The sequence below is a fragment of the Canis lupus genome, chromosome 15, assembly GCF_048164855.1.
Source record: "Canis lupus baileyi chromosome 15, mCanLup2.hap1, whole genome shotgun sequence".
NCBI classification, from domain to species: Eukaryota; Metazoa; Chordata; class Mammalia; order Carnivora; family Canidae; genus Canis; species Canis lupus.
This window is the reverse complement of record NC_132852.1, coordinates 58345332-58366297: the sequence shown is the minus strand read 5'-3', so window position 1 is coordinate 58366297 and position 20966 is coordinate 58345332. Positions and strand designations below refer to the sequence as shown.

General features: G+C 36.5%; 1 protein-coding gene across 3 annotated transcripts in view; it reads right to left on the bottom strand.

Moving 5' to 3' along the window:
* The window catches only part of CNTNAP2 (contactin associated protein 2), a 1976111-nt gene that overhangs the window by 1171007 nt on the left and 784138 nt on the right, over positions 1–20966 (bottom strand). The gene's annotated exons all lie outside the window — the stretch shown is intronic.

The window sequence follows — 20966 nt, the reverse complement described above, 5'->3', positions numbered from 1 at the left end:
ATTGACAAGTCCCTGAAACAGGCAGAGTAACCTTCCTCTGGGAGCACAGCTGCCTTGATGATGACACTTTGCTAAGGGCAAAAGGCAATCTTAACACTATTGCGACCCACCGCACCCCCCCTCCAGGTTCCTGTAAATCTTCTTTAATGTATAAAGATTCCTTTGGAAATTTCCTCTATCTCCACCCCCCAAGATACATGCTAGGAATCATCCTCTAAACACTTGGCCCACTGATTTACATCTGAAGGGTCTCATGACTAACGTTTTATTAGACAGTAATAAATGGCCCTTCCCAACAATGGTTAGCGCCCTCAAGGTCCTGGAAACCTTGCTTCCAAAATTCCTTGGAGACTTAGGCTATTGCTGACCCCCTCCCAACATGAAAGCATATAATCAGTCACCTGTCACAACCTCATTGCAGCTCTTATTGCTCAAGGGTTCTGTCCCCGTGCTTCAATAAAAACACCTTTTTGTACTGAAACTGTCTCAAGAATGCTTTCTTGACTTTCAGCTCTGAACTCCAACATTTCCTACATCATAAGAACCATTGCCATCCTAACATTTGTTGCTTGCTAGTGATGGGGAGTCATTCCAGTGTCACCTGCCCCATGGCACAGATTATCTCCTCCTGGTAACTGGAGACATCTCATAATTTTGTGGGAGACCAAAATCACCATTTTAACCACACCATCTTTACTGCCTGTGCAGGGAAGGCCTTTGCTTTCTTAGACTAATTTTGGGAGTAAACTTTAGAATCATGGGGCTATAACACCTATGCCCTCTTTGGATACCTTGTACCCTTGGTTAGGCCATTAAGGCTTACTGGTCTGAGTCACTATTAGACCTACTTGTCTATGGCCAGACATAAATTAGCTATGCTTGAAAGAAAAATAAACCTCACAAAGAGCTCTCAATTGTCTTATTAGTATAATGGCCAGTCTTAGGGACTCCCTTGACAAAATAAAATCACAGAAATTAGACTTAAATTGAAATAAATGTCCACATCCAATGTAAATTCCCTTTAAAATCTGGTCTCATTTGCCTGTTTTAATTTAGCCTTCCCTATTAGATTTACCTAGGCCTAACCTCTAGGTTCAAAGTGTAAATGTTGAAAGACAGGAACTAAATTTAACTAAAGCACCTGAGAATGGCTACAGGCTTGCTTTGCTCCTACCTTCAAGGGATTGATAATACCAGCTTCAGGTTCTTATGTGATGTCCTTTGCAAGTGTTATCCTAGACTCCCCACTGCAAAAGAATTTGTGTCTCCTCGATAGAAGCAACATCTTTTATATTACTAAGACATTTTACCTCCACTTTGAAAACATCCTACCAATTTTAGAGATTAAAAAGATCAATGACCATTCACAAAACGCTGTCACAAGAAAGAGGATCAAAATTTTCTTCTAGACTCTCCCACAAATGATCTGTGAAGGGCCAATATTCAAGGACTAATAGAAGCCGATATGGGGAACAAAAGCAGAAGGAAATGTAGATAAAATTCAATTTCCTTATGACCTGCAGCCCGCTGACAAATACTTGAGGCAGACAGAACATAACCTTCCTCCTGGAAGCTCCCAACAGTCTTAATGTTAATGCTTTGCAAGAGGGAAAAATAACCCTAGCTTGACAACAGCTAGGTCTCCAGGATCCTGTGAGTCTTCTTTAGCATATAAAAGTCCTTTTGAAGACTTCCAATGTCTTTACCTCCCTCAACACTACAGTATATAATCAGTTGCTCCTCACACTCCAGGGCAGCCCTTTCTGCCCAAAGGTCCAGTCCTTGTGCTATAATAAAACACCTTATTGTACCAAAGATGTATCAAGAATTCTTTCTTAGCCATCAGCTACAAACACCAACATTTCCACATCAGAAACCAAGGTTGAACTATGTACCCAAAAGAAAGCTTTTATTAAAATGCTTTATACAGGTTTTACAAAAATAAAAATATTTTAATTTCAATTTTAATTTAAAAATCTCCTTAATATAAAGAAGCAAATTTAGTTAAGAAGGCAGGACAATCACCTGCTATTCAAACTATAATCTTGTTATTTGGAGAGTTAAAAATAAATCTGTTTTACAAATCTATGAAACCAGAAATGCAACCCTAAAACCATTCAAAGCCCTCCCACCTATCTTTACCGATCCCCAAACCCTGCCTATTCCTCTTACATTGTTTCTGTATATTGTAAAAGATCAAGCTATTGGAACAAAACTATACTGAGGAGAAAGGAAGGTGAATTTTAAATTGAAATTATCCTGAAACTCTGGGAGAAAATATTTTTTTAATTCTTTCTGTACCCTGAAATTATAAATCTTATGCCTTTAAAATGTAAACAGCACACAATTGCCTGAAACTGAAGAAATAAAATAGGAAAAGACTTAAAAAAAATACAAATTGCTAGAATGACTTCTGTGCCCAGACTCCATCACTTTTCAGAACAGACAGATAAGCATCAAATCTTCACCATGAAAAAAATGTAGATGACTTCTCTCTATCTTTGTGATATAAATTTCTACCTTCATCTTCCTTAGAACCTAAGAACAGTTCTTCGAAACAGAATTGTGGAGAACTTGAGGGAGAAGTTTTTCATACGTGCATACTGCACACACACACACACACACACACACACACACACACAAATTAGGGAGATATTTGGGAATTCAGCCTGTAACATCATTTCTACAAATAGAACAAAAGCTATAAGATTGTTTGCATCTTGTCTGTGTATGTGTATCCATTCATGTCATAAATGTGAGATATTTTTCTACCTCTAGATGGTATTGCTAAAATTCATTTGTAAAAGCGCTCTATTTAGCTGGTTTAAAAGCAACTGCTTATGGGAACTGGGCATTTCAAAATTCTGAAATTTTGAAAAATTCTGAATTCTGAAAAAGCTAAAAACTAACCAAAATGTTTTCTCAAGTTCACAAAATCTGGGAAAATATTTGATATTAAAGCTAAATTTAAGGTTGTTGATTTAATTAAAATAAAATTGTCTTTACAGTTAAGCATTAAATGCAAGACTTTAATTTTACCTGTGTTTAATGAAGGTCCAGTGAGTTGTTTCTGTTGCAAGTTGGTAGAAAAAAATTAAAAATTAGAATGGTTGACATTGTCTATTGCCTCATGAAGTTTTGTGGGTAATTAAGCATAACTGTTAAGAAAAAGATTAAACAGTTAAAAATAAGATTCAAAGATTCATAGATGAATTTATGAATGGCTTGGAAAATGTTTGATAATCTGAATTTTGGAGTTTTATTAAGTTAGATGATTAGCTAAATTTCTTAAATATAATTTCCAAATAAGATAAAATAAGAAAACATTAAGCACTAAACATATGTTTATCTACGCTTGTCTTATTGCAGAGAAACTAAAGATAAATATGGGTCTTAAACCTGGTTTGTGATTTATTATTATTTTTTAAGATTTTATTTTTTTTTAAGATTTTATTTATTTATTCATGAGAGCCACACAAAGAGAGAGAGAGAGGCAGAGACACAGTCAGAGGGAGAAGCAGGCTCCAGGCAAGGAGCCGGACATGGGACTCGATCCCAGGTCTCTAGGATCATGCCCCAGGCTGAAGGCGGAACTAAACTGCTGAGCCACGTGGGCTGCCCCTAAGATTTTATTTTTAAGGAATCTCTATACCTACTGTGGGGCTCCAACTCATAGCCCTGAGATAAAGAGTCACTTACTCTACCAACTGAGTCAGCCAGGCACCCCAGGTTTGTGCTTTATTTTTTAAATTGGTACTATGCAAAACATGTTTCTAGAATTATGAAATGTATTACAAAACTTTGCTAATCTAAAAAAAAAGTGCTGGTATAACAAACTGCTCACAATTGCTTACTACTTAGTTTTCACTAGAAACTAAGGTTTCTAGAAGTTAAAAATTCTCATAAATGTAATTAAGATTATCAGAAATAAAGGAAACAACTTTTATCCAAGCAAAGTAAGATAATGTTTTCTGAGGAAAAAGCACATGAGGAATGGGAATACATTTTTGCTAAAGGGAAGAAAGTAATATGTTTCAGGAATATGGAAATAATATACTTCTGTCTCCAAAGAATGACAGCTGATGAAGTTTTGGAATATAGGTGAGGTCCGGAGCCAAGAACCAAGAAAAAATTCTTGAGATGTCTTTGGTGCAAAATGGTGGTTTTATTAAAGCAGAGGGACAGAACCCATGGGCAGGAAGAGCAGCTGCTCTGGGCCTGTGAGGGGTAACTGATTATATACTTGCAGAGTTGGGGGAGGTAAGCAAAAAAAGGAGATTTCAAAAGGATTTTCATATGCTAAGGAGGACCTACAAGATACTAGAGGCCTTGCCATTGCCAAGTTAAAGATTGCTTTTCCCTCTAGTAAGGCATTAACATTAAGACAACTGGAAGCTTCTTGAAGAATGTCACACATATCCCACCCTGGTGGTGGTTGTTTGTGGGGCATCAGCTGTGCTTTGTCCTCAGCTAGTCCTGCTCCCTCATCAATAGCTGTTCTCAAACAGTAGAGACAGAGTATGGTATTACTAAAACATGGAAGTGAGGGTCTCCAAAGGAACAGCCTAGCCCCAAATGGAAAGACCCTATCAAGTTTTACTTAATACCCCTACAGCTGTAAAACTAAGGGGCATAACAAGCCAGGTACACTTATCAAGAATTAAACTTGTTGGGGTGCCTGGCCTGGGTAGCTCAGTCAGTTAAGCATCCAATCTTGGTTTCAGCTCAGGTTGTGAACTTGGGTCATGGGATTGAGTTCCACATCAGGCTCTGTGCTCAGGGCAGAGCCTGCTTGAGATTCTCTCTCCCTCTGCCCCTCCCACTCAAGTTCTCTCTCTCTCTCTCTCTCTCTCTCTCTCTCAAATAAATGAGTAAAAATATTAAAAAAAAAATAAATTTAGGGCAGCCTCGGTGGCTTAGCAGTTTAGCGCTGCCTTCAGCCCAGGGCATGATCCTGGAGACCCCGGATCAAGTCCCACTTTGGGTTCCTTGCATGGAGCCTGCTTCCCCCTCTGCCTGTCTCTGTCTCTGTCTCTGTCTCTCTCTCTCTCTGTGTAATGAATAAATAAAATCTTTAAAAAAAAATAAATTTATTTCTGGTGAGTCCCCACAGGATCCCATAGAGGGAATACCCATCTATACCTGCAAACCTATGGAAGATCTAAGGTGCTGTTTCAAAGGACTGATGAATAAAGCTCAATGAAACTTTTAAAGTCATTTATTTTTATTTATTTATTATTTATTATTTTTCTGAGTTTTCTCCCTACACACTTAATCTCAGCAAAATCAAACAGCCCCAATTGACTTTTGCAGTAGGTTCAACATTATGCAGATAGCTTACAGAAAAGTCCTTCCTGGATTTGTGGCCTCCTCCCTTCAGGACACTTCAGGTCTCCTTTGGTGGGTTTTTCCATTACTAATACCAAAAAACTGGCATTATTTACACCAATAGAAAAGATATGATATACCAACGAAATACAAGCATGTATAGGTACATCTCTATTACTAACAAAAATGTTCTTTGGCCTAATGGTAATTACTATGTGAAATTCTCCAGGCCGTGAACAACCCTTTTCCTACCCTCAGACTATCAAAATCATGACTGAATATTCCAATTCCAAAACTGCAGATGAGAAAGTTCTATGGATAACAGTTAAACCTAATAATATGAGATATACTAAAGATGGTTATTTACAAATATTAGATGAATGTTTGTAGTTTACTCCTATTATAAGCAAATCAAACCAAAAGGCCCTCTTTTGTGGGAAGCAAAGAAAGCGTATCTGTAATGTATGGTCTAATGCCACATGCAAACTACGATGCCTCTCCCCAGAAGCTTGTGTGCATACTATTGTTCTATTATCAACCAAATGGTTTGCAACTCATTGGGTGAGATGACCTGGCATCAGATGGCTAGCATCCAATGGAACTCAATCACTATGTGGCACCAATTTGAGGCCATGGCTACCTACTAGATGATAGGGTCTGTACCCTAGGCTTTCCCTGGATACAAGGGAAATGGTGTAAAGAAATACCTTACACCTGCAAATTATCCCCACTTACTCCACCACTGGACACAATCAGGCTTTCACTGGTATGATCACCAGTTAAGCATTTTTGTTTTTTTTTTTTTTTGCCCCAAATGGGAATAGAAGACATTATCTGGCATACGGAGGCCCTAACCAACTATATCACACAAGCCATTAATTATATGATGCATGGGCTTTCCTTGTTAAACTCTGAAGCTGAATTAATGAGAAAAGCTGTATTACAAAATAGGATGGATTTGGATATAATAGCAGCAGCTCAAGGAGGAACTTGTGCTATTATAGAGACTGAATGTTACATGTATATCCCAGATAACTCTGCTAATATACCTAAAGTTTGAGCAGACCTGAATATTCAAATTAAGGCAATGTCTGATTCTTCAGTTCCCTCAATGCCTGGATTTCTTCCTGGTCTAGTAGAAATGAATGGTCTTGGTAGAGAAAACTTTTTTTTTTACCAATACCTACAGCAATTATGCGAGGTCTTCTTCACTTTGGGGGCTATAGTTGCTACATATTTTAAATAAACATATTGGACAAATTATCTGAATGGATGCTTTCTAGAAAGGCACTTCAAAGATGCCTCTGAGTCAGACAATCTAAGAAGAGTAGGCCTTCATTTAATCAGGTAGCTCAAGATTTTTATGTCTCCCAATAGACAGGATCTACAATTCCTTTCAGCTTGAAGAAGCTCCAGAAGAGAAGACCTTCATCTTTCAACACCCCTGAAGAATGAGGAGGGTAAAACTCCCATAGGAAGGAGATGAGATAAGGAAACTAAAGGAAACTCCATTTTCAGAAAGGCTCCATTTCTGCTTTTCTTTTGTTAGGTTCCTTTTCCCATGTTCTGTATTTTCATCTTCCATCTGAATAAACCAAAAAAGCTATGTTCTCATTCCAAGTGGAAAGCAAGAAAGTTAATCATTTCTCTGAATTTCATTCTAGGCCCTACCCACCAAACACCTGATGACTGAGAACTGGATCCTAAACATATTCCAGAACGTCCCTTTCAAACAAACTTTGGCCAATGCCAGCATACCTTCAATGATTTATGAAATAACAACTATTACTCACCTGACACTTGCCTTTGATCAGACCCTACCCTGAATTTGTCAAAGAACATGGACCTTGGACCCCTTTCCAATATATATCCCTAAACACCAAGTAACAGAGAGACACCAAGTAACTCCCTCTCCTCTCCTTTTCAAGTCTCCCAGACACGGCTATACTCTATCCTTTACACTATTCATTAAATTCTGTTTTCACGTCTTCTTGACTCACATTTGATTTGTATTCTGCATGAAGCCAAGTGCCCTCTTGGCTGGTCCTCCTATGGAATGCCTCTGGGTCCTTAGACCCGGCCTGCCTACATCACTAAAGTAAGACTGGTTATTTAAAGAAGGAAAACTCAGGACAAACTCTGAATGTAAACAGGAAAGTTACAAAAGGCTTATGGAGAAGGAATCTTTAGAAGAGAATTTTGTGTATCGTCAGTACTGGTTAAGATTAGTATACATTCCATTAAATCAATGAGTTTTATTATCAAGAATACACTGGTCCAAAATTAAAACTTTTGTTTTTTCCTTGTAAAACAACAAAGTTTTCTTGAACTATGGTTGGCTCTTAATAAGATATTACAATAAGAAATTGTATGGGGAGCCTGGGTGGCTCGTCTGCCTTAGGCCCAGGTCATGATCCCAGGATTCTGGGATCCAGTTCCATATGTGGCTCCCTGCTTAGCAGGGAGCCTGCTTCTCCCTCTCCCTCTCCCCCTCCCCCTCCCCCCTTGCTCTTGCTCTGTCTCTCTCAAGTAAGTAAATACAATCTTTTTTTAACAAAAAAAGAAATTGTAAATGTTTTTATCTTTAAGGTTATCTGACTAGAAAATAAGGATTCTGTTTTACCAAAATAATTTCCTATATTTATTAGGTCTTTTGTTTACTTTAAAAAAATAAAACATAACAAAACAAAAAAAAACTCTGAGTCTTAATATTTTTTAAAAAGCTAAATTTTAGTGTTATTCTGTATGTTGGCAAATTGAACACCAATAAAAAATAAATTTATTATAAAAAAAAGCTAAATTTTATTCACAGCTGTATAACTTTATATATTTTCTTTTGAAATATTTTGTCCCTTTGATTACACAGATAATTAAATATTATTTTAACATGATCTGTGATCCTACTTACAATATTCTAGCCTTTTGATATATATATATATTTTTTTTTTTTTACCTACTTCCCAAAATTAAATTCTAAAATGAAATCTTTTGACCACCTTCTACCTGAGATATTCCAGACTGCTCCTGGAACATTTCAAAGATTTTGTGAGACTTACTAGGTATGTTAAATGGAATGATAAGCATTGTCAAATAAATGGTACTAAACCTTGTAGATTGTTTTTGTGTAGATAACAAAAATAAGTGTTCTAAAATTGTATAAGACCCCCTAGAAATCTGATATCCTGGTATGTTATTTTGAGGCATAGTAGGTCACAGAAATAACCAAATTTCCTTGCCATGTCCATCATAATGAACCCTAATCAAATCTTTAACCATAGCCATTTTTAAGTCTTGTCTATAGTTACTGTTTCATGCTACCACAGATGTGGTATTTCTTCATCAGTGAGACTCATAAGAAGAACTTTTCAGTACAGGTTTCTCATAACCTTAAGATTATAAAAACGAATTAGGTAAGAATTTCCGAAACTAGTGGAAAAAGTGGATCAAGCAAAACAAAAATTAATAACATGGGACTGAATGAGCTGAGGAAGATAATTATAATTTTCAGGGATTTTTGTTTAAAACATAGCTGACTTTTTAAAAATGCTTTTTGTTTTTCCAGATCTAAGGAAATCTCTTCTCTTAAGCTAACTGACCTACAGCAGTTTGATAAATTATACCATTAGAAACAAGAGTAAAACACGTATCTTTTCTTACCTCAACCCTCCACAATTAAAAAAAAAAAAACTCAGTGAGTATTCTTGTATTTTTATGGCAATATATTTATTTGCATAAGTTCAGTAAGAATCTGTTCTTTTATTAACAGGACACAACTGAAAATACTGGTTATGTCAGCAAGGCTTTGACTGAATGTCCTATTTGAGACATGCACAGACTGAGAAAAGACCAAATAGCTTTAAGGAGCTAAGGTCAACTTTATGGAGCCTCTCAGAGATGCTGGCCTGACACCTTGCTTATCATTTCCAATAGCCTTACCAGGTGAGTAAAGAATGTCACTGGCAAGCACAAGAGCCTCAGGATATTTTGGCAAGAGAAGAATCCATCCAAACCTACAGGTACTACAGGCAAATCTAGAAATTCCTTTTAAAAAGTCCCAGCAGAGCACAATGAAAAGAACATATATGGCCAATCACTATTCTTGCTGTGCTCATGCAAATAATTAGGCCAGGTTGTTAAAGCTAAACTTATTTTGCAACAAATGTTAATTTGGCTCTCTTTGGTAAAAATAGTGGTGATTACAGAGAAAAAAAGTTTCAGTAACATGCTTGAGTAAATCTTAGATTCTAATACTGTTTATTATAAACTAGACTAGATCTTGATTTCTTCTAGTGCGTGACTACAACTGTCCAAAGCACTGTGTTGGTTTCTTTTCTTCCACCTTGCTGAGTTGGATGCTTTTGAAAACTAAAACTGACCTTTTTCCTGAATCTCTTCAAGCTAAATGTGAACAACTTGATGTTACCTTAAGATAGATCACCACAAAAAATAATAATAATAATAAATAAATAATAAATAAATAAATAAATAAATAAATAAATATAAAAAAAATAAAAAGATAGATCACCGCAACAGCTCACGTATAGACAATTTTCATGCCTATTGCTCTCTGGGTCTTTCAAAGATCTCCAGAGACATTTGAACTACAAACTAGGAAAAAAAAAAATCTGTCAGACTGAGATTGCCTGTTCTCCCACTACCTGGTGCTTCAGGCTTGACCTCTAAAAATCCCCACTGGTTATCCTCAGAACTCAGAAATTGATTTATATTTTGATCTAATCATTAACCACTGTTTTGCTTTTGTTCCCATAGAAACACCTTTTGTTTAATACCTGATTTCTTGAACCACAGGCCCAACTGTAAAAACACATCTGCATCACCACCTCCCAAAATAAGTTTAACTGACCTACTGTCAGAACTAAGACTGGTTCAATAAGAGAGAACAATTTACCAACTCAACCAATAATGTGTAGCACCCGAGGGAAGCTTCAGAGGAAGGAACTATAGCGGCCACAGGCAGGTTGCCCCAATGTGGGTCACTTTGGCATAAAGATTATTTTGAGTTCAAAGTAATCAAAACCCAGCAGATTCAGGAAAAGCTCTCTGCCTCTGTGCCAACTGCCTACAATTACTTTGGAAAGGAGCTTGCACCAGAAAGAAAGCTATAAGCAGACATTCCCCTTTCTATGCTCAGACTCTAACCCTCTCCTTAGCTCATAATTTTCATGCTGCCTCATTGTATCTGAAATTTCAAGTTTGGATTTCCTGTAGATACACCTATTAAATTTGATTTTCTCCTGTTAATCTGTCTCATATCAATTTGATTCTAAGTCCAGCTAGAAGGACCATACATCAGAGGAAGGTCTTTCTTCCTGATATCGGTCTAGAATTCTAATTTTCCAATATCCTAGTTTTCCTAAAACCTTGGGCCTTTACTAACTTTTCCTTCACTTCTGCTTTTCTTTATCAGATATTAGTTACAGTTCCTTATCTATTTTCATTTCCTTTTCATTTTTAGGTTCATCCCAGGGATTAGGCCCTCTTAATTGTTTCATACGTCAGATATTGTAGACTTTCCTAATTTGCCCTCCTGCTTTCAGTCTTATTCCTTACAGTACAAACTATGTGCTTGATCATTGCAAAGCCTACAAGGCAGAAATTTCAAGGAATCCCTATCTTGTAATAAATAAAATCCAAATTATTTACTGGAATGTGCTATTATTAGTATATGTGCCGCCGAAGTGAGCACTGGAGCGTGCTATTAAAAACTATCTTGCTATAAGCACACAGTATACTTAAAGCTACTTATTCATTCAAGCAAAGCTGTGTCCTAAAGGATGTCACTACAACATTATGCTATAGAAACAGAGTTTTTTGGTAAAACGTAGATATGCAATCTTAACATGCACACCTTAAAATATGCTCATCACTAATAATTCAACTATATTTCCTCAGCACGTGCAAAACATCCTCTTGCACTAATGTAGATATAGAATATTAAAGTAAAAGTCATGCAGCTATAAAACTTGCAAGGTAACTCAGACTATTACTTTTTCTGTCTTATCATGACAATAATTAAGATAATAGTAATTTGATGTGAAAATATTTTTATTCAGTAATAACCCCCAAAAAAGAAGATTGATGGGACTTTTAGTATAGGGTGCCAATGATCATGTAAACTGCCCAAAACTGCTTACTTTGTCTCCTATGTGCCTTTTTTTCAGAACGTCATATTCTATAGCTAATGACCACATCTAATAAAAATATCTGTAATTTAAAGAAAATTTTTAATCAGAGAAGCCTAAGGAGGTTGATCAGATAGTAGTATCTGATCTGTGAGTAGACTAACCACCTGATAAATTTATTAATTTTATTTTAGATGAGAAAGAAACAAAAGACCAATTAAAGTCAGAATTTTAGACAGAACTTAAGTACCTATATACTGGGATGACAATTATTTTCAGAGAAGCCTATTTACTGTTAGCAATTAAAAGTAATATGCTTATAAAGGGGTAAGATGAAAAGATGGACTTTGTAGAAATCACACTGACATGCAGATAGGCTAACCACAACTGATGTCAATCTGGCTGTTTCTCATGTTGGCCAAACAATCTTAGAGATCATGAGAATGTCTACTCTGCTATAGGTATCTAAGAAATAGTTCATTTATACTAGGTTTAGTGTCCTTTTTATTTATTTTTTTTCTTTGAATGGTTTAATTAAATTCTGAATCCTCTTTGAAGAGTCCCTACTCATCATGCTCCCCTACTCTAAAAATGTTTTATCCTTCACCACCTTAATAGGAAGTGACTAAAAGGGAATATGTTCTATATTTCCTATTTTAAATAACTGCAGATAGAAAACATTCATTTGAATAGCCATTCCTACTGATAAGTTTAATCAGAATGTATTAATAAAACTACCATAGTAAGAAAACATTTAAGCACTCATCTTTTACTCACAGATACTATTAGACAAATTACTAAAGACAGAAAAATTTATTTATTTTTTTAAAAAGATTTTATTTATTTATTCATGAGAGAGGCAGAGAGAGAGGCAGAGGGAGAAGCAGACTGCATGTAGGGAGCCCGATGTGGGACTCAATCCCAGGACTCCAGGATCACGCCCTGGGCCAAAGGCAGATGCTCAACCACTGAGCCACCCAGCGTCCCAAGACAGAAAAATTTAGACAAAATAATTCAGAAACTTGAGGTTATGAATTTTGAAAACCCTGCATATACTTTTCAAAGGATGGACTGACCACTATGTGGAAAAAATATATATTTTAGGCCTTGAAGCAAAAGTCATGGTAGATGTCTAAAAATTGGTGTCCTACAGACGACATTCTCAGAAGTATTGCACTAAATAGTAATCAAAACAAAAAGATAAGCTCTGAAATAAAGAAAATTTTCATCTTAATTCTGTCAGCACCTAGCTGTGGCAACTTGACCCTGAACAGAGCTACATGGGAACCAACACCATTGTGGTTAAAAAGGAGGTGATGGTAGTCTAAAACTACTGAGTACAAATTGGTTATAAAAACGTACTAGATATCAAAACTTGTGGCATGAAGGTAAAGTATTATTTGAGGAAGAATTTTAAGATTATCTATAATAAAAAAGGAAAAAAGAGTGAAAACTAATGACTCAATCACACAACTTCAGATGTTACGGAAAAGACCAAAATAAGTTCAAAGAATGTATAAGAAAATTAGAAGAGTAGGAGTAAAAGAAGATTTGAGGCCAAAAGTTTCTCTAGAAAATAAGACTGGAAAATCTCTAGTGACACTAATCTCCCAAAACAAGAAAAAAATTATCGATATCAGAAATGGAGAGAGAACATAACTATAGGCAGAGTAGAAATAAAACCATCATACAATGAAAAAAACCATGAATGTGCCATTATGCGATTAAAATTAAAGTGAAACAGTCACTATGTCACAAAATATAACCTAACAAAATGACCTAAGGAGCCATATAAATCATTTTTAAAAGTTGACAATTCAAGTGCCTTCCCACTGCTGGGAGAAAGTTTCTCACGGATTGCTCATGTTTCTGCACATCCTATAAGCAGAGCTTTTGTGCTTCACTATCTTTTCATGGGTGGTTGTATAGCAAGCAGCTGTGGAGGGAGGTGGATCTAGTGTCCCCTCTGGAGAAGTGGGCAGGTTTGTTTCCAATCCAGTACAATAGAGATAACAACTTTGGGACAAAGGTCAGGTGGGCTTGCTTGCAACTACTAATGGAATGAAATCTCTGAAGCTTGGATTTCCTGAGCTGTGTTCCAAATCTGCATGTGCAGCGTCCACATAGGCCAGTCTGCATCATTTCTTTGGATTTCATGGGGCAAAGGGAACTTATGTGAATATGAAACTCATAAATAAAAAAAAAAAAAAAAAAAAAAAAAAAAACACAGAGCAAAACCAAGCTCTGGAAATACCAAGTGCTATTGACAGTGCTGTGAAGGGGAACTCTAATCCATTGCTGGTAGAGATGTAAAATGGTATATAGCCAGTTGGTAAAACAGTTGGGCAGCTTCTTCAGCATACCCAGCAATCTCACTACTCAAGAAAATGAACATGTATCTTCACAGCAAAGTCTGAATGTGTTTTTATGGTAGCTTAATTCATAACCACCCCAATCCAGAAACAGCCCAGGTCCCGATCAATCGATAAATGGATAAACAAAGTGTGGAACTTCCACAGTCCACTGCTCTACTGACTTCCTCCTATCATCCATCAAGGGGCAAGTTCTCCTCAGACTATTTTCTTTTTTTCTCCATCCACCCTGCTTTCCACTAGCCATGATTCCATAATGCTCTTGTGTTCTGATTCTTTCCTAAAAATTGTCTCTGCCTCAGCTTTAAAGGAAACAAATCACGTCTTGATTTAAAAGGGAAAATAAATCATGGAAAAGAAGCTTTTAATCCTACTCACTTCTAAAATACCGTATCCTTTTTTTTTACTCACCACCCAAACTTCTTGAAGGGACAACTTGATAACCAGTCTTCCAAGGATTTAAGTCTCATAACCCATTTTTTTTTTTTTTTTCCCCTCCTAGACAGACAACAGTTTCCTGGGCTAATACAAATGAAATCCAAGGCTGTTTTCTCAGTTCTGACTCTCTGCAACTGCTTTGGAGCAAACTGCTTTTGATATCCTTACACTGTCTTTTTTACTCTTCAAGACTGTGATCTATTTTGGAACAGGAGTCACTTCTATTATCCTATGTCTCTGACTTCTTCCTCTCAATTCTCCCTTTCTGGAAGGACACATTCTAATCCAAACACATTAGAGAATGATTTTCACACCCATACTGCCAGTCCTAAATTGGGTTTTGAAATCTAGCCTAGAACTTCCAGGTGTCTATCTTATATCTTTATTTGAATAGCTGGAAAATGTTTCTAATTGAAAAAGTCTTTGTTCCATTTCTTATTTTTCCTCTTACTGTTTGCTGACAATGCCATCGTCCTAATCTCCCAGCCCAAAATCTTCTGTTCCATCTGTATGTGACTTTCCCTCCTCCTTACTGACATCCACAATGTCCTATCTCTCCAGTGATGGCTTTTTCACTCATGTGGCCATTGTTCTTACTCAAACCCTCATCCTCCCCTCATAGCCCTCTGAATAATCTCCCTGATTCCAGTCTCCTTCTTCACTTTACTTTATATACTACCCGAAGGGGGATCTTTCTAAATTAAAAACTCATCTTGTGAGAACCTAATTACTTAACCCAAAGTATAGACACAGGTTGCCTTTGTTCACACAATGCGAACTCAATACATTGAAAAGAATAATTTGTACAATTATCACCCTTTGTTTTATTTATAGGATGCTAAATGAATCACTTAACAGATACTTTTCAACAAATTAACAGAATTGACTTCGCTGAACGAATGTTTGTTATATTGGTGTGTCATGCATATACAATCACAGGATTCTTTTTAGTTAGCACCTAAACCAAATAGCCAATTATAGCTCCTGATTTAGAGAAAATCTATACTGCAGTTTCCACCTTTAATGCTCTCTTTTCTAATTAAAGATGATCCATTGCTTGTGTACTGTGATGACAGTTTCTGGGGACTCATGATACTCCCTTGTGCATGCGAAAATTTCATTTGCTTTCTGAACTGAATAATTTAAAAATTCAAAGAGAAGACCACCACTTCAACTTCTGAACACATTTTTGTCAAATAAGGGGATGGAGGGGGAGGATGTAGAATATAGGGCACACTGAAGATAAGCCATTCCTGTGGTTTAAAGATGTGCAAGAGCAAGATGTGATCCAGAGCAAGTTCTTTTTTTTTTCCCTTCCCCAGCACATTCAGGTGTCAGATGCAGCTTTGCACTAACGTTATGGATTTTTTTTTACTCACTGAGACAAAGCTAATAAGCAATGGGTGGTGTTAGCCAATTATACAGCACCAGAGGTTCTGGGAAATAGATTAAAAAAAAAAAAAAAAAAAAACACGGAGAGCTGGTTTTGATTCTGCCCTTTGGAATAAGTACCAAAACAAACAAAACAAGCCTTATTAACTTTTAGGTTACTTTGAGAATAAAATGGTGCCTTTCAGGTCTCGATCTTCCATTTTATATCCATCAAGAATCTCCAAGCACTATAGACACATTTAGGCTTTCTAGCTATAAAAAATTGATGATGTCCAATAAGCATATACATTGATCTACTTGGAGATAGATACATGTATATATACATGTGAAATGTGAAAGATAGGAACTTTAAACCACATGGCAGCCTACAAGTTTGACATTTTTTTTTCCTTTTTGTTTTAATTTTGAAATAATCTCAGACTCACATGTGGTTGCTAAAATGGCATAAAGCTCCTCTGTACTCTTTCTCTGCCTCCTCCAATGATAATATCTCACATAATCATACTACAATCATCAAAACAAAACAAAAAACTGACTCTAGTACATTATTAACTACAGATTTTATTCTGATTTAACTAAATTTATACGCTGTTCTGGTGTTTTGAAGGAGACGAGACCACCTGTACAGATCTGTGTAACCTCTACTAACTGTGATGTACAACACTCCCATCCTACAAAAGCAGTTTTCTCTTCCATTGCAAACTTAACAAATCAGTAAACTAGGCTTAGAAAATCCACTTTTGCTTTCATTTTTGAATTTGGTCCTCGGTGCAGTGTACATTATTTTATTTCTTGCCACTGATGGACTATTTTGTGACTGTCATTGGATTAGATACTGGACAGTAAGTGTTAATAATAAAGTACAAAGAAAACAATTGAGACTGTATCTAAACATGAGATTGAGTTCTAGATGAGACAAAGTGTTCCCAACTGAGTTTCAACTGGATCAGGATAGGAGATTAAGGGAAATAAAGAGAGGAGCCACCAAAGTAACTTCTCTCCAGCTGAGCCTCATTGATTGTACATGCAAATTAGAAGGCCAAGTATGGGGGGGGAGAACGCTTGCTTAATGGGAGCAATGAGCTCTTTTGCCACTTTACTGTGAAACCCAAACAGCTTGGGCCCCAGGAAGATCCAATTACATCTCTAGTGGGGAGGAAGGTATTCAGAAGGTACCTGGGGGTGAATGACGTCCACAGAGGGCAGAAGCCTTGAAGTCTTAGCGGGTGACTAGCAATCACAGAGAGGAGTGGCAGCTCCAAGCAAAACAGACTCTGTGAGGAGCATATGCTCCCTCCAGTTTATGAATATGAAAGGTTAGCGGTTTCTGGGGTGAAATCTGGCTGGAAGTAGATGTGACTATACAAGGACAACAGGATGGATCCTTGTTCTGATGGAACTATTCTGTATCCTTACTGTACCAATGTCAATATTCTGGTTCTAATATTGGACTACAAATTGCGAGATGTCACCATTGGCAGAAACTGGGTAAGAAGGGGACATGGAATCTCTCCATTTACTATTTCTCACACATGCAAATGGATCTATAAATATCTTGAAATGAGAGTTTTTTAAAAGAGTAGATGCTACATGTCCTAAGTATCCCCATGAACCACCAGAATTTGCATCTTACAGTGGATTTATTCTTTGCCTCAAAACAATGTAAAATTTCTAAGCAAACGTTCACATATGTCAAGGGAGAAAAACAAATACAGAACTGTAAGCTCCCTCTGCAGAGGTCGAAAGTATCAGACGCCTTCTCCCATATTAATATCAATTTATTTTAAAATAAATAAAATAAAAAGGGTGCCTGGGTGGTTCAATTGGTTAAGCCTCTGACTTTGGCTCAGGTGTGACCCCCACATCTGGGTCTCTGCTCAGGGAGCCTGCTTCTCTCTCTCCCTCTGCCCTCTGCTCTACCTACTTATGCGCACGCTCTCTCTTCTGTCAAATAAAAACTAAAATAAAATCTAAAAAACATTTAAAATAAATAAAATAAATTTAAAAATGATAAATATCTGAATACTCCATTCCTTTATGCAAAAGTTTATCATAAGGCATGGAACCCAGTGACCTGAACAACAGTCAGGTATCTGATAAAGTTTGTTTAAACTATCTCTACAGAACACTATAAGTTGTAATGATTAGGTCTCAATCTCCTAGATAAAAATTGGTAGATTCTGTTATAAAAAGTAGAATCGCTGAACATCAAATACGTACATCAATTATTAATTACTAACATGCAAAATGACCATCACTATAATGTCTGATGAATATAATAAAGTTCTTTGATTAGAAAAATAAGCATAAGTCTCAGAAAGAGTCCTCTATCTAAATGTTTTCCAATTTGAAGGAAAAAAAAGCAATTTTAGCAAAATTCCATAAAAATTATATTCAGATCACAATATGATTATTGTAAAAATTTTGTTATGGATAAAAGTTTATTTTCTGTTTCACTGATGAAAATATGTTAACAAAAGAATCCTCCAAAGATTTCATAAGATATTTATGATAATAAAGAAATAGAATGTACTATTTATAACGTGTGTTTGTAGATGATCCTCAACACTTGTACAAAGTGAAAGCCTAGACCAGCAAGAAAATTCTGCAATAAAATATGGAAATGGAGAACTGGAAAGTGGACTTTAACATGATCAATTTATGGTGACTTTCTAAGGGAGAGCAGAATGTCCAAACTTGTATTTCTGGAATAGTGGGCTTGTAACAACAGAGGGTAGATCTAGCAGTCACTGTGGATTATTCCTGGCAAGCGATAACTCATTGACCTCTCACCATAACCCAGACCAGGAAAGAGAATGGGAAGCTTTATCCCCCGTAGTCAAAGATAGTATTTCTATGGGATTCTATTTGTAATTCTGGTCACCAAACTTTAACAGAGAAATAACAGAACTCTGGAAGGTTAGAGAGGGTAGCTGAAATGGTCAAGAATATAGAATCTTCCACAAATGAATAAGGGGATTTTAAAATATTCATCTAAGTACAAAAACATAAAGAGAAACAGGAAGAGAAAACAGGATTGCACAAGCCATACTCAAAATGTATCCATTAATACATCAGTGTCAACTCTGCTGAGGAGTTTTTCCTGAACCTTCTATAGGTCAAAAATTCATCTATGCTTAATGAAGGCAAATAAGATACTGGTATCAACTTTTCAAGGAGTATATACAGCATTGGGGAGTAACAAAATCTTATATGCCTAAGGCAATATTTGAAGGTTAAAAAAAAAAGACAAAGAGAAGCAAAGTATAACAAGATCATTATTGGGTAAATATAAGTATAAATACCTTAATTGAATTTCAAAAGTTAATTAAACCAGTAGGAAGAAAAACAGGTATGTTTTTGTGGAGTTGGAAAAGCCATGAGGTTTTTCCTGCCCCCGGTTCACTGAGTTATCTCATGTTCAAAAGGGAAGCGAGCTGCACAACAGTACTACTTTGACTTTAGAATGAATTATCAATAAGTATTAGAAATAAAAAAAGATGCATGCCAAGGAAAACAACAGCTGTCAGGATTATAGTGGTCTGGAAAAACATGCCATACAAAAAAATGGCTAAAACAACAACAATAGTAACAAAAAAACTATATGAGCATTAATATTTGAAAATTTACTCTCTTTTTAAAAATATTTATTTATTTGATAAAGAGAGAGAGAGTATGAGCAGAGAGAAGGGATGAGTTAGAGGGAGCAGTAGACTCCTCACTGAGCAGGGAGCCCAACGTGGGACTCCATCCCAGGACCCGGGCCGGGGATCATGACCTGAGCCGAAGGCAGACACTTCACTAAGCCACCCAGGAGGCCCTTACTCATCTCTTTTAAATGTCTTTACAGAATGTGCAATTAAAAACAACAACAAAAGGATACGTTTGATTATAAGGACAACAGATTAGGTTCTAGAACTTCTGGATGCTCACTGATATTGAATGAGTTATCATATAATCACATAATCATTTTAGGATTTTTGTCAAATCTTGGCATCTATATACTCGGGGTACTAGACAGAGTCACAGACTGTTTTTAAAATCACAGAACAATGCACAGTGTTAATATGAAATGTATTATTGTACTGATATATCTAAACATGGAACCACCCTCTTTGTCACCCAATATCAGCATTCTCTGACTGACGTGTGTCTCCCCCCACCATATAGTGAGGTAAAGAGATATTCAGCTGACTTCTTCTGAAGCTAGGTTTCACCTGGCACAGTCACAAATTATTTTAATTGTTTAACAAACTTGGCATTGATGATATAACATTCCTGGGTTATTGAAAGGAAGACAGTTGTACTGGACTGTCCCTTGGGTCTGTATTTCCCCTCAAACCTGGGGCCCAGGCATACCTGGCACACCTGAATAACCACAGCAAACACACTGGTAAGCATGCACAAGGCAGCGGACCAGACTTGGCTCCAGATGCCAGCTTTAAATGGGTCAACTCAAATAAATGAGAGCTCCATATATCAAGGAAACCTAAATCAGTGGTTTTGTAAGATGTACAGTGCTCTAATAGAAGAGTTAATAAGAAAGGTCAAGGCACACTTTGCCCACATCTATCATTCCAGACCAGACCCTTTCAACACCATTACCTCTCTACTGTGTTACTAATTCATCCTAATTAGGCATTCAAACTCCATGTTCACACTACTTCAGTGAAGTCCATAGGACAACAGAAAATATACTAAAATAGGTCATATAAAATATTTTAAAATACTTTATGTAAATATTCAAAAGCCTTCACTGGCATTTTGGCATTTATTGCATCAAGCATGAATTTAAAAAACAAAATCAAAAACAAAAACTCAGTGGAGGATTCAATACCATGTACGGTATGTACAGAATCTATTTCTCCCAATCATCAGTCACCTACAGGCTTTATGTACCTGCAGTATGTTACTCCATTGTCTTGGTCCTAATTGGCTTGTGTTTTTATTTATGCCTTTTCTCATATATTTGCTATAACTAGAAAATTTCTGGATACTTAAATCTTTTCCTAGCTAAACACTACCTATTACTGAAGACCTACATCAACCACCACCTCCTTTATAATTCTATTTTGACCCAACTATTTTCTTTTGAGCTCTTGTGGCTCTGAAACACCATTACTATATAAAGTGTGTTCTGCTTTGTAGCTTAAGAACTTGCCCACGTAGGGGCTCCTAGGTGGCTCAGTCAATTAAGCATCCACCTTGGGCTTAGGTCACGATCTCAAAGTCCTGGAATTGAGCCCAGCATCTGGCTCCCTGCTCAGAGGGGAGTATACTTCTCCCTCCCCCT